General features: G+C 35.6%; 1 long non-coding RNA gene across 5 annotated transcripts in view; it reads right to left on the bottom strand.

Annotated features, from left to right (window-relative positions):
* Positions 1 to 13429, bottom strand: part of LOC141424901 (uncharacterized) — a 68028-nt gene that overhangs the window by 36032 nt on the left and 18567 nt on the right. The window contains exons 3-4 of one of the 5 annotated variants that reach the window (XR_012449842.1): positions 9455 to 12475; positions 8695 to 8753 (exon numbers count right to left, since the gene is read on the bottom strand). The exons of 1 other annotated variant lie outside the window; for it this stretch is intronic. This is a non-coding gene — a long non-coding RNA (uncharacterized lncRNA). Of the gene's footprint in view, positions 1 to 8694; positions 12476 to 13429 lie in introns of all 5 variants that reach the window. 3 more of the 5 variants (XR_012449844.1, XR_012449841.1, XR_012449843.1) reach the window with 3 other exon arrangements.

Genomic DNA, 13429 nt, shown 5'->3' with positions numbered 1-13429 from the left:
TCCCACAGGCTTATCAAATTAAATGTCTTCATCAGTCATGGTTCTTAGTTGCAAGCAACAGAAAGTGATGCTGAATGAGGAAAAGCAGTTCTAAAAAAGATATTGAGAAGCTCACAGAATTATATGAGGACTACAAAATCAGATTTGAGACCACATTTCTAGAAAAAAATAACCAAAATCACACAATAGAACTGCACTGAAAAAAAAAAAAAACTCCTACAGCTACTGCTGAAACCAAATGCTAAATTCTAGAAGCTATTATTTTCATGGTTGCCAAAAACTTAAGTTTTCCACAACTGACCTCCAGCATTGATGTCCTAACTGGGAAGATGACCTTGCAACTGCTGTCCCCACCTTGACAGCTGGAGTCTATTGACACCATCCACTTTAATAGGATGGATCTGTGTGGATCTCCTCTCTCAAATCCTTCCAGCACCAGTACCACCTTGCATGTGCTCATGGAATGCATGAACAAATGTCAAGTTGCAGAAAAATCTGGGAAGGATCATTTTTGGCTTCTCCCTGGGAGGACAGAAATTATAAAGCAGAAAACTGTCCTAAATGTAGCAAAGATATAAAAGATACTGAGAAAACAGAGACAGGACATATTGTTCAACAGTATTCAAAACAGCACCGTCCAGTACCCCCACTTCCCCCCCACAACACACACACCTAGGTCACTCCACCTTCAGTGTTTTACATTTTTAGGTAATGAAATTTCCATTGACTTAATTGTTCAAATCAGAAACTTAAATATTTTCCTTTAAATCTCCCTCTTTTTCACAACCACATCTATTCCATTACCAAATTCTGTTCAAACATTTGTACCTTACCTCTATCCACTACTCTACAAGTCCACTATTGCTATTAGTCTAAATCAGGAAACAGCAAACTTGTTTCGTAAAAGTCTAGATAATAAGTTTTTTGGCTTTGTGACTACATATAGTTTCACATATTCACTCTTTTTAACACCCTACAAAAATGTGAAAATTATTCTTAGCTTATGGGTCATATGAAATAAGTCACTGTAGGGTTTGAACTCCAAGACTACTCATTTCTGGTCTAAACCATGTTACTACCATCAACTAATTTTCGGCATTCCACTAAAATGTTACTGTTAATTGATTTTTATATTCAGTCTATTCACAGAGAACATGAGTGGTATTTCAAATGCTTCAATCTGATAGTGCTGCTTTCCTGCTTAAAGTTCTTTACTGGTTGCTCACTGTAACTTAGTATAAAGCACAACTGTTAAGTAGCCTCAAGTCCTGTTGACCATTTCACATTTACTACACAGCTGTTACATATGGGACTTTGCACAAGCTGAAATTATTGTCCCACTTTTCCTTTGTTTTTGAGGGATCAGAATTACTTCTTTTGATTTTTTTTCTGGCTATCCCAAATAAAATTAAGCAACTATTCTTTTTTAGCTTAAGAGTATTCTGTCATTTTCTGCCTGGTAGACTTCCCTACCTGCAGTTATATAATTGAGTCTTTACTTTTCAATCTTATCTCCTCCTTTAGAAAGTAAATTTTAAGAAAACAGGGACCAAACTTGATTGTTTCCTTGCTATGAATTTCACAATGAACACCTTAGCATTTTGTCAAAGAATTGTCAGCTGAATGGAAGACTAAATATAACTTCAGCTGCAAATGTTCTTGGAACCAGTGAAATTTGAACTAAGCCATAAAGAACATGAAGAATTTAGAAAAGCAAATCAGTAAAGTTTTAGGTGGAAACCTAGGATCAAGAAAAGAGTGAGCTGTTAGGAAACTGAATTATATCATATATACGTGTTAAATGGTATGTAAGGAATATATAATGACACCATTTAGAAAAGTAGGTTGTGAGCAAATTGTGGACAGTCTTAGATGTTCAGCTAAGGAATATACTTTATCTAAATTGCCTACTAGGATATTCTCATATGATGTTACTAGATCTTGGAATGTGTTTAAAGCACTATGACTTCCTAAGGGAAGATTTCCATAGAAATGATGTAAGTTGAACCCCTGATCCATCCCTCCTGATATTCAAACTCTTTTGCAATTCCTACCTCTTGAGTGTATACAACACATGTGACCTTCTTCTAAACAATCAAATATGGCAAAGGTAATTGAATATCATTTCCTTGGTTGCTGCATACAAGATTATAACGTCATGCTTGTTAGTTTTGATAAAGCAAGTTGGCCAGGTTGGGGAGATACATATGACAAGGTATCCAAAGTAGACTCTGGCAGACAGTCAGCAAGAGGAAAAAGGTCCCCAGTCCAACCAGCCACAAGGAAGAGAATGGATATGGATCCCTTCCCAGTAGAGCCTTAAAGGGAGACCATAACCCTGATGATACCTTGGTTGAAGTCTTGCAGAAGAGAGCTGAACTATGCATAGATTCTTGGTTAATAGAAATTACAGGATAGCAAATTCGTGTTGTTTTAAGCTGTTAAGTTTGTACTAATATTGCTATACAGCAGTGGATAATGTATTATGGGCTAAATTTTGCCCCCCCCCATTCATATGTTGAAGTCCTTTCCCTAACATCTCAAAATGTGACTATATTTGGAGAAAGGGTTTTTAAATAGTGTATTAAGTTACAATGAGGAAGGCTGGAGGTATGACTCAATTGGTAGAGTGCCTTCCCAGCAAGCATGAAGCCCAGTTCAACCCCCAGAACTAGGAAGGAAGGAAGGAAGGAAGGGAGGGAGGAAGGAAGGAAGGAAGGAAAGAAGGAATTATTTTGGGGAGCCCTGATCCAATATGAATAATGTCTTTATAAGAGAAGGAAATTTAGACTCAGAAATACAAAAGGAAGATAAATAGGCAGAGAGAGGAGATGGCCATCCACAACCCAAAGTGTGAGGCTTAGAGCAGATTTTTCTTTCATGTCCCTAAAAATAAATAAATAAATAAATCTTGCTAACACCTTAATCTCAGACTTCCATCCTTCCAAAGTGTGAGAAAATAAATTTCTGTGGATTAAATCACCCAGTCTGGGCTACTTTTTTTATAGCATCCCTTGCAAATTAATACAAAAGGGTTATATTACAAAGTACTTCCTTTTGTTTTTCTTTTTTGATAGTATTGGGATTTGAACTCAAGGCCTTGCACTTGCTAGATAAGGGCTTTACCACTTGAGCCATGTCCCTAGCCCTTTATGTTTAGCTATTTTTTGAATACGATCTTGCTAAATCCCCCCATTTTCCCCCTCCCCCAGCTGAACTTAATGCCTGGACCAGTATTTCCTTTTTAATGAAAATTAAAGACTACTAGTAATTTGAAGTACCTAGTTTAAGAAATACTGCTGTAGGCAATGGAGATAGTAAATTGTTGAAGAATAATATAGAACAACTAAAACAGTAAGGCAAGCTTTTCTAAAAAAAAAAAAACCCACATTTTTATTAATGTCTGCTCATTATACAAGAGGTTTCATTGTGACATTTCCATATATGCATATATTGTCCTCCAGTTTGGTTCACCCCTTCCATTAATCTCCATCTTCTCCCACTCCCTTTCTTGAAATTACTTCAACAGATTTTTATGCTCCATATTCATACATGTACATAAAATACATCAACCATATTCACCTTCCTTTATCTTCTGCATTTATGCCCCCTCCCTGTATTACCTTTCTCTTAATGTGACATGTATTACATTCCTGTTCTTCATTGTTTTAGTGTCTGGTCATTGTTAAGTGGGGTTTTTACTTGGTCTTTCACCTGTAAATATATTGTACTTTAATCGGCAAATACCCCTCTATTATTCTTCCTTATCCAATTCCCCCTACCCAGTATTGTTTAACAGTTTTCAGTGCATTTTGTTGTCATATTCCTACACAGATGTGATGCATATCAGTATTTTTCACTCCCTATCATTCTTTTTTTCTTTTCCTCCTCCCTTAGTCTTCTAACAGTCCCACTTTTAGAAATGTGTTTTGCATACATGTGTATATATGATAATGGGCAAGCTTTTGTTATAAACTCTTTTTCTTCATCACTAAGAATATACTTCCTTTACTCTACTTTTCTCACTAGATCTTCAATGCATTTCTCTTAAAGGATTTACCATTACTTACTTCTTAGAACCACATTTAATGTGTCAAGGTATACTCTATGATAATTTTCTCATTCATTGTATTTCTTAAGAAATTGTTTTTTTTTTTAAAGAAAAAAAAGCATCTATAAAAGTAAACTATTCCTAACTTGAGAAGCCTGGTGAAATAAAGCCATTTTCAACTACGAGGATCACTGGTTCCTTCAAAGTGAAACATGTGTATACATATCAAACCAGGAACAGAGATATTTTAAAAATGCAATGAACTATTATTACTCAAGAGATTATTTGTTGGACTTGGCAATATCATTCAGTAGTCTGATGTTTGGAGAAACTTGACTGAAATGATTGCAAATAGCTTTTTGTTTTCCCCTTATTTCGGTTCAGATTGGGGTTGTGCATTCTCTCATGTATAATAAATGTCAAAGTACTCGTGGGTGGCTTTTAGACAATGAATGTGGTTTGCAGCTTCTAATTGCCAAGTGTGGGTTGCAAAAATCAGGCTTCTGAGACAGGGTTCTCAGATGCTTTGATCACATATTTTTAGCTGGATATGTTTGGAGTTTAGAAGCAGTCATCCCTTGCTGGGGGTTCCTCTCCATCTCCCTGACAGCCATTCCCTCCTCCTTTGATTTAATTCTTCCTGCTAGCCTCCGACATCAAGCTCATTGTGTCCTTTTCTTGACCTCTGATCGGTCTATAATCTTGGTTATCTACTTGTATCAACATATAAGATATTGTGCTGGTTTAAGCTATTATTTAATTAAGGAAGACACATACTCTGCTTTCTTTGTTTCTTCACCAAACACTCTCTAAAAAATGTGTGTTCTCTATGCTAAATTTCTCACCTTTTGTTAAATCTTTAAGGTACACAAATAATGTTTCCAAGTTCATCATTGTCTTGAAGGAATTCTCACAATGATTACTGTGAATGGTTTAACTGCCAAATCCAGTAAAAGTCTTTCAATGCCCATGACATTTGGTGTCTTTGAGCCATTTGTGTCTCTGAGCTATTTGACTTCCCTGAGCAGCTCTTCCTTTGGCTTACTGGTACTATTTCCTCAATTCTCTTTTTTGTTTGTTTGTATTTTTGAGACAGGGTCTCCCTATGTAGCCCCGGCTGGCCTGGAACTTGTCCTTCAATTTTCCTTTAATCTCTCTAATTGAACTTTTTCAGTATCCATGGCATGATCTTGTTTCCCAGGCTTTTAACAGTTAAGTGTACCTTAATTTTTCTATCCTAAGACTCTCTGCTTCTCCACGTTCTCCTAACTAATTTCTTTTAATGCCGAAATCTAAAAGATAATAATTTGTTGATCCAAAAATTTTACCTCTAGGCCTATATAGACAACTGCCTATAGAACAAATGAGCAAATTTTTATGTCAAAAAAATCCACTAAATTTCATAATGCACACCATTAAAATAGTTCATCAACTCAGCTTCCCTTCCCTTCTTGGCATCAAACCCGTTATTTCAACTGCAATTTTTTACTTTATCATCTTAATTCATCATGCCAGTAGTCTTGAAGGCTAGGGAGGCATTCCACGCCAAACTGCCTGTATGTAATCAATCACCTTCAGTCTCTCCTATCCAGTGTACACCTCCATCTCCACTGTCACTTGCTACCCTAAAGTCCTGTTATTACTCTCCAGACCTCCGCAATGGTTTTGTGTCCTTGTTCCTTCTGCATACATTCTTGTGCTACATTGCTTTATTTTCCATACTTCTACCAAATAATCTTCTTAAAAGGTAATGTTTACCACATTATTTTATTGCCTATGCATTGTGTCAAGAAATATTTAAAATATAACAAAAGCACTATTCATGATTTGGCCCCTGCCTTTTGTTCTGGCCTTAATCCCCAACCCCATCTTTATTCCTATACCTCTACCCTCCCACATGAAAATTTCTTTTCACATTTCTTGCATACAATATAATGTCCATGCTTGAATCTACTGGAATGCCTTATCCCCAACATATCTGACTTTTTATGTCAATTCCTGCTGAATAACCAAGCATTTCTTGTAACTCGCTTCAAGTAGTTTCTCTTCTTTGACTGTTTCTCTGAAAGCATTAGTTTAAATTCATTGCATTTTTTTTGCCTCACTGAATACTTTTTTCTATCCTGAGTTTCATTTTTTTATTGTTGTACTGGGATATATTGTGATATTTACAAAAGTTCTTACAATATATCATAGTTGAGTTGACTCCCTCCATCATTGTCCTTTTCCCCGCTTCCTCCATTCAACAGGTCTCATCTTTCCATTTACATACATTTATACGTAACATTTCCACCATATTCACTCCTACACCCTTTCATCATGTCCTCCTCATCCCACTGGTACCAACCTCACAGATAGGACCTACTTTGCCTTCCTGTTCTCTGCTGCTGTTAAAAAAAAAAAAAAGTGACATTTTCGTTTGTTAAGATAGCTATTCAAGGTGTTTCATTGTGACATTTCTAGGTGTATAAATGTATTATAACCCAGATTGGCTCATCCTCTCTATGTTTCTCCTTTCTACCATAGTCCCCTTTTTAAGGTCATTTTAACAGGTTTAAAAATTCTGTATTCTTTCTTGCATTGGAAGTTCATTAAGCATATTAACCTTCTTAACTTCCTTTGTTAACCCTCCTCTCACACGTGACATTAATCACTCTATTAAAGTACAAATAAACATATAGTCCATGGAGGTAAAAAATCCAGTTTGATTCCCTGTTCCCATCTCAATGTACTGAATCCGAACTTCTCAGGTAAGACTTGGGATCTGATGCTTTAGCAAGGTCTCCTGATCATATTCATTGAAGCTTTATGTGCACTGTTCTGTAAATTCATTTGTTTTCAGATTTCTAAAAATTAGCCTTTTATCATGGTGGGTAGAAGTATGATGAAAAGACAGCTGAAAGACATGAGATGCCTTTTGAAGACATGGTAGTAAAATTACTGTTATCCCAAAGACACAAAGTTATATAAAGAAGGAAATAATATAACACTTAGGTATATATTATGTATGAGATCCTTTTTACTGTGATAAAATTGCAGTGCACTACTGCTATGTGTATACATCGGGTGGTTTGCTCTGAGGCCTCAGGTGTTCTGGAAAAGAGAAAATAAAGCATTGCCAACAGAGAAGCAAGAAAGCAATAAGACCAAGGTAGCATTGAAAGTGTCTACTGATTTTTTTTCAGTTTTGCCCATGTAAATACATGGGGAAAATGAGTTATCTTTTTCTTTAAACAAATAAAAGAATATTTTGGTAAATTTTTACTGCAACCTTGTATAGAAATTCTTGTCATGATCTTCCAAGTACTGTGACAGAAAGAAGTGAAAGGCAGGAAAAGTCACATGAGGAAGCAGAATTAAGTGACACAGAAAATTTTCGTGAAGCTAAATGCTTATGGAAATCATTAAAACTGCCATTAAATATATAATACATTTTGTATCTATTTCACTTAATAACTGTAAAGTGTTTTACAATAAGAATGATATCTTACTTTTCATCTTTATTGAGGAGCTTACTTACAGGAACACAGTAAGCACTCAATAAAAGTTTGTTGAACAGGGGGAAAGATTTTCAAACTTGCAAGAGTCACTGAGATATCATATGTAACTGAAAAAAATGTTTCTGTAGAAAGATAGTCTGTTAGCTAAATTGAGTATTATATTTGAAAATCCTCACATCATGTCCTGTTTAATTGAATTATCTCCTCACTATTTTAAAGATTTCCATTCCATATCATTCCTGGCAATGCTTGGTAAGTTTTTAAATACCACATGGATGAAATGAAAACATTACTGCCTTTGAGTGCCCACACAGAGAGGCTGGCCTGCATGCTGAGTGCTCACTTACATCTACAGCTTTCTGCTTATACTCCATTGTGTTCAATTATCTGAAATGTATCTATCCATGCATAAAACCATCTGTGTAAAATAATTTGCTTAATGAACACACAATAATGATAAAATTTGTAATTTTTAACATGCATACAATTCAAAAATAAACTAATGCTAACATCGTATTTCTCTAAGTTCAAAGTAATAGAGCAGGACAAGCTAATAATATAATGATTTTCATTGCCTCCTGCTAAGCCCATCCATGGACATTTATGCTTTGATCTAATTAACAAAAACCAAGATATAATACAGTGGTGTTTCATGGACGTCAAATAACTCTCTCTAGAAATTATCTACTTACAAATCAACACTTTTAGGAATAAAAGTACATACAGAATCAAATTTTCTCTTCCCCACTTATATAAATTTTTATTAATACCAATATCCCAAATATTCCTTACTTTACTTTAGTTCTGTTTTCCTCAGCTCCCCAGTTCTGGAGGCAGTCCTGCTGCCTTAAACAAGCAGGCTGTAGCCAACCCACCGACACCCCAAGTAACAAGCCTGCTGTCCAGGGACCTGACTGTGGATCTCTACCAAGACCTGTGGTCCAGCCCCACTCAACTGTGGTCTCACAGGCAGTCATATCTTCCCAGGGACCCATCAGAAGTCATTTCCACCTGTGCTCACATTAGTGGGCCTGATTGGAAACATGAAAGCAGCCCTGTGACATGGCTCTAAGCATGCTCAGCTGTGGTCCTGGATAAAATCTTACCCACCCAGGAACCTAGCAAGGAAAGGGAATTACCTACCCAAAAAATTCAGTTCATAAAGTCTGGAACAGGTGACTGCTTCTTCAAATGCACAAACACTAATGGAAGGCCAAAAAAATAATGAACAATCAGGAAACTGTAGTGTTACTAAAAGTAATGATTGAAGCTCCAGTAACCAATTCCAAAGAAAAATATTCATAAACTGCTTAACAGAGAACTCAAAACAGTGGTCTTAAAGAAGCTCAATGAACTGCAAGAAAATGCAGATAGTTCTCTAATCTGAATTAGGAAATAATACATGAACAAAGTAAGAGATTTACTGAATAAATATTTTAAGAACAAAAACAAAGAGAAGTCTAGGAGCTAAAGAATACAATGACTGAAATTTTAAAATTCAGTAGAGTACTTGAACAAGCAAACTTGATCAAGATGAAGGAAGAATCACTAAACTTGAAGACCCATGTTTTGAAATTATCCAAGTAGAGAAACTGTAAGGAAAGAATATGAAAATGAATGAAGAAAGTCTATAGGACTTTTAAGACATCATCAAGCAAACCAATCTCAGAATTTTGATTAGAGAGAGAAACAGTATAATTAAAGAAATAATTGGTAAAAACTTTCCAAATCTAGGGAGGAAAATCCCTAGATTCATGAAAAACAAAGATTCCCCATAAAGTGAGGTCCAAAAAGTCTACACAGAGCCACATTGTCATTAAATCATCAGAAGACAAAGAATTTTCAGAGAATTTTGAAAGCAACAGAGAAAACACAAGGGAGCCACCTAAGACGATCTCAGTACCGTACAGCAAGTCAGGACTGGAGAGGGAGCTCTGTGGTAGAGAACTTGCCTGGTACGTACAAGGCCGTGGTTCAATACCTAGAATTACAAACAACAGAAAGGGAATCTTGTAGGCTAGAGGAGAATGAGATGATATATTCAAAGCACAGGATTAAAAAACCAAAACAAAACTCCCATTAACTAAGAACACTTAGCTCAGCAAATATGTTCTTTAGGAATTAAGGAGATGGAAAGGCTTTCCCAAACAGTAACTGTGAAAGTTCATCACCTAGCCAGTACTACCTTATAAGAAACTCAGATTGGGATGAAAAGACAATGAAGTACAGTATGAAAGTATAAGACACAAAAAAATGCAAAAAACTTCTGGAAACTGCATTGTTTGATTGGATCTATTTAAAAACAAAACATATATTCACATCCTTAGAAAAGGTAATTCAACAGTAATCCATGAAAATGCTAATTTATTTTTATGTGCACAGAGATCTAAACCAAATATCCTATTATGTTGGGAGAGTGAATGAAAGAATGTTTTACTTGCAAAAAAGTAATTAGTTCATTGGCATTTGTATTTTATAAGTAAAACAGGAAGAAATAAATAGTTCCTAATTAAAATAATGGTGACATTATGATAAGAGGTGACATTGACTATGGCCCTTAAGCCATCCAAATGCCCAGACTCATTGCAGAAAAGTCATATTGAAACTATGCATATTTGTTTAAGACATTCAAATTAATCACACCAAACCTTAGAGTAGAAACCCATCATTTTCCCTGTCCAACAAGAGTATACACTCCCCAGAATTTACGGGAAATATTACTTGACCATCCTAACCTTGCAATTTGATTTATACTGTCATGCAATTAGAGACCATATCACTGTACAGCTGATGTGTCTCGATGTAGACACTTGATCCAAACTGGTTCCATCATAGTTTTCCACATCTCTGACAGTAGTAGTAAATTTGTTTATAAGTAAACACCTGCCTGTGAGGCAAATTGTAATAGTTTCCTATGGTTTTTATTTGTATTTTCCTAAATTTTGGAGTAGAGATTGCAGAGAACAATTGGAGTAGGGATGACAGAGAATAATTAGGGTGATCCTGCTGCACACTATCATCATTCCTATATGAATGGTTAGGACACTAAAGTAGAGAAAGGCAAAAAGACTTGATCCACAATTGCATATCTACTAAGCGGCAGAGCTGGAATTCAAATATAGCTTGGTTCCAAAGTCTGAGACTTAACTATTCTGCTGGCGCTTAGCATATTGTGGTCCTCCTTGTGTATAACTTCTATCAGGAGTCTTTAATCTATTCTTTACCCCAGGCTCAAATCTTAAAATAATATAAATCTAATTCTACAGGGAAAATAAATTTCCAAATGAGTACTCCAAGCCCTGAGTGTCTCCACATGCAAAGATCTTAATACCAGACTTAATTTTACAGGTGTTACAAACCTTACTCTAAAGAGTAAGGCACAGCACATCTTATGCTTGCTGTATTACCATTGTAACATCTAGAAATTCTTATTCTCATCATGTTATTTTTCCTATTCCTTTCCATAATTTCACCACAGTTGTCATCTCTTTGCTTTCATTTTTGCTTTATAGCCTTTGCATACCCCCTTTAAGTCTTAAAGGGTCACCTAAGAGGAAATAGGACTTTCCTCAATCCCCTACTCAACTTGTCTAAGAGAGAATTACTCCTTAGCCATTCCTACACAATGGAATCACAGCAACATGACACAATTGATATGAGTCTTACTAAGGACTTTTTCCATGTAATTAATTTTGCTGAAAGGTCTGTACATTTTTACCTTTCATAGGTTTTGACTAGCTTTTCTGAAATCACCATATGGATACACAGTGCTGGTACAGGCTTTGAGGATTTATTAGGTACCAGTCCTGATCTCAGTTTCAGGCAATCAGAAAACACAGCAGTTATAGTTCAGTTATTATGAGGTAGGAAGAAGCAAGGGAAAGGTGGTCAGCAATTTTTCAGCAATGAATTCAGGGGAATGAAAGCAATATCGAGCACTAACAGTGACGATTTCAGGGACCAATTGGAAAAACACTACTGCCATCCTGTCTGTGTGGACGCAATCCACCTGCCTCCACCCTACTCTTCCCCCTTAAAAGAGCAAATATATTCACAGTGATTTATCATTAACAATGATATATTCAGGCATTGCTTCTCCTGAACAATAATGAGATAATAAGTAGTGTGTGGAAAATTTGGCAAGAACCATGGCAATTGCAGTAATCAGAACAGAAGAGGTTCCTAATCCTTCACATTTAAATGAAGCTGTACCAAAAGCAGCTTTGTTTCCATTCCTGATTCATCAGGAAAGTTCTAGTTCCTTAGAATACACTGTGCCTCAAACTATTTTTATAGAAAGTTCGAGACATGTCAGGCTTGCGTTATACCCATATAGCTTAACCTCAGAATATATGCTTCATAAGATGTTTCTTCCTCTTTTCTCTCTTTTTGAACTTGAGGCTTAATGAGATCTTTTGCTTTAATTTACTATAGAAAACTTTTTGTAAGCAATTAGAGATGTCATTAATTCATCACAAATACAAAACATAATGTCCTTAAAGGATTTTCGTTATTATTATAACTAATTTTATCGATTACTTTTGACTAAAAATGAAATTACATTGTGGATACATATATATGGAGGTTTTTTTGACTGCTGGTTACTCAATATATTCATGAAACCTTATTTATTTTTTATTTCCTTTCTAAATATGTGTAAGTAAACTGCCATTTTTATAGAATCAGAAATCTAATCTGTACTTGAACACAATGAGAAACATAGTATATACGTACAATAGGTACACACATGCATAGTAACTAAAGTTGCCAACGTGCTTTCAGTGCAATATTTTTAATGAGTTCATTTATATTCTTCCTTTGCATCTCATAACCTAAATAGTAAATGATCCACTAGGATCCCTCCAACTTTCATGTCATGCTGTCATTCCTTTTGAAGTCACAGCTTTTGGTTCATGATTCAATCCTAGAAAGAAAGACACCATTAGCTGCATCATCAGTTGGTAGCTTGCCTAGTTTTAGTTTCATGTATTAAAACCAGCCATCTCTCTACATGGAATAACATATTCAACCAGTTTTTAGAGTATTCCATAGTTCATTAGGAACTAAAGGATTCTTCCTTCTAGTTTTATCATACTGTGGAGAGAACAGAAGCATTACATATTAAGTTGGATGAGGTATTCTAGAAATTTCCTCTGAGCACAGGGCCCTAACATTTGTTGAACACCAGCTGTGAACCAAACTGAGCAAAGTATGTGATAGGCACTTAGTCATTACTACCACTATAGGAGAAAGAACAATTATTATCCATAGTTGACATGATGAGGATTTAGAAAAACTGGAAAATAGAGAAGTTAAGTAACTTGCCCAAGGTTATCATGTTAGCACATGGTCAGGCAAGTATAAAACCCATATATTTTTACCTCAGAATTTATGCCTCACAAGATTACTAAGTTTCTTCCTCTTTTCTCTGTGTTTGAACTTGAAGCCTAATGACATGAATATTTGATTGCTCTTGGAATAGTGTCATAAAAGTGTTAAAGAGAATATTTATTTCATACAACATTTCAAGGACTGCACCATATGTTTCTTACCTGAAATCCGTGTCAAGCATACATCCTCTCACTTTCCAGTCTTCATGACAGTAGCTACAAAAGCCAATTGCTATTTGGCCTAATTTTCCTTACACCAAAAAAAAAGGAATATGACAGTTGGGTTTAATGATGTATGATTAAAAGTTACTGCAGTCTTCAGGAAAATCTTTTGCTTTTTCTGATGAAAATTACACAGTTGCTAGAATAGTAGAATGAGAAGGTTCAGCGAGTTCTCCCCACAAAAAGAAATAATGACACTGCACAAAATTGTGACAAGCAATGACTTCTGTGCTGTGAAAGTTGACCAAAGGTATACAACAAAGGAG

The sequence above is a fragment of the Castor canadensis genome, chromosome 7, assembly GCF_047511655.1.
Source record: "Castor canadensis chromosome 7, mCasCan1.hap1v2, whole genome shotgun sequence".
In the NCBI taxonomy this organism is placed as follows: Eukaryota; Metazoa; Chordata; class Mammalia; order Rodentia; family Castoridae; genus Castor; species Castor canadensis.
Note: the sequence above shows the minus strand (reverse complement) of the source record. Positions and strands in the feature narration are given on the sequence as shown.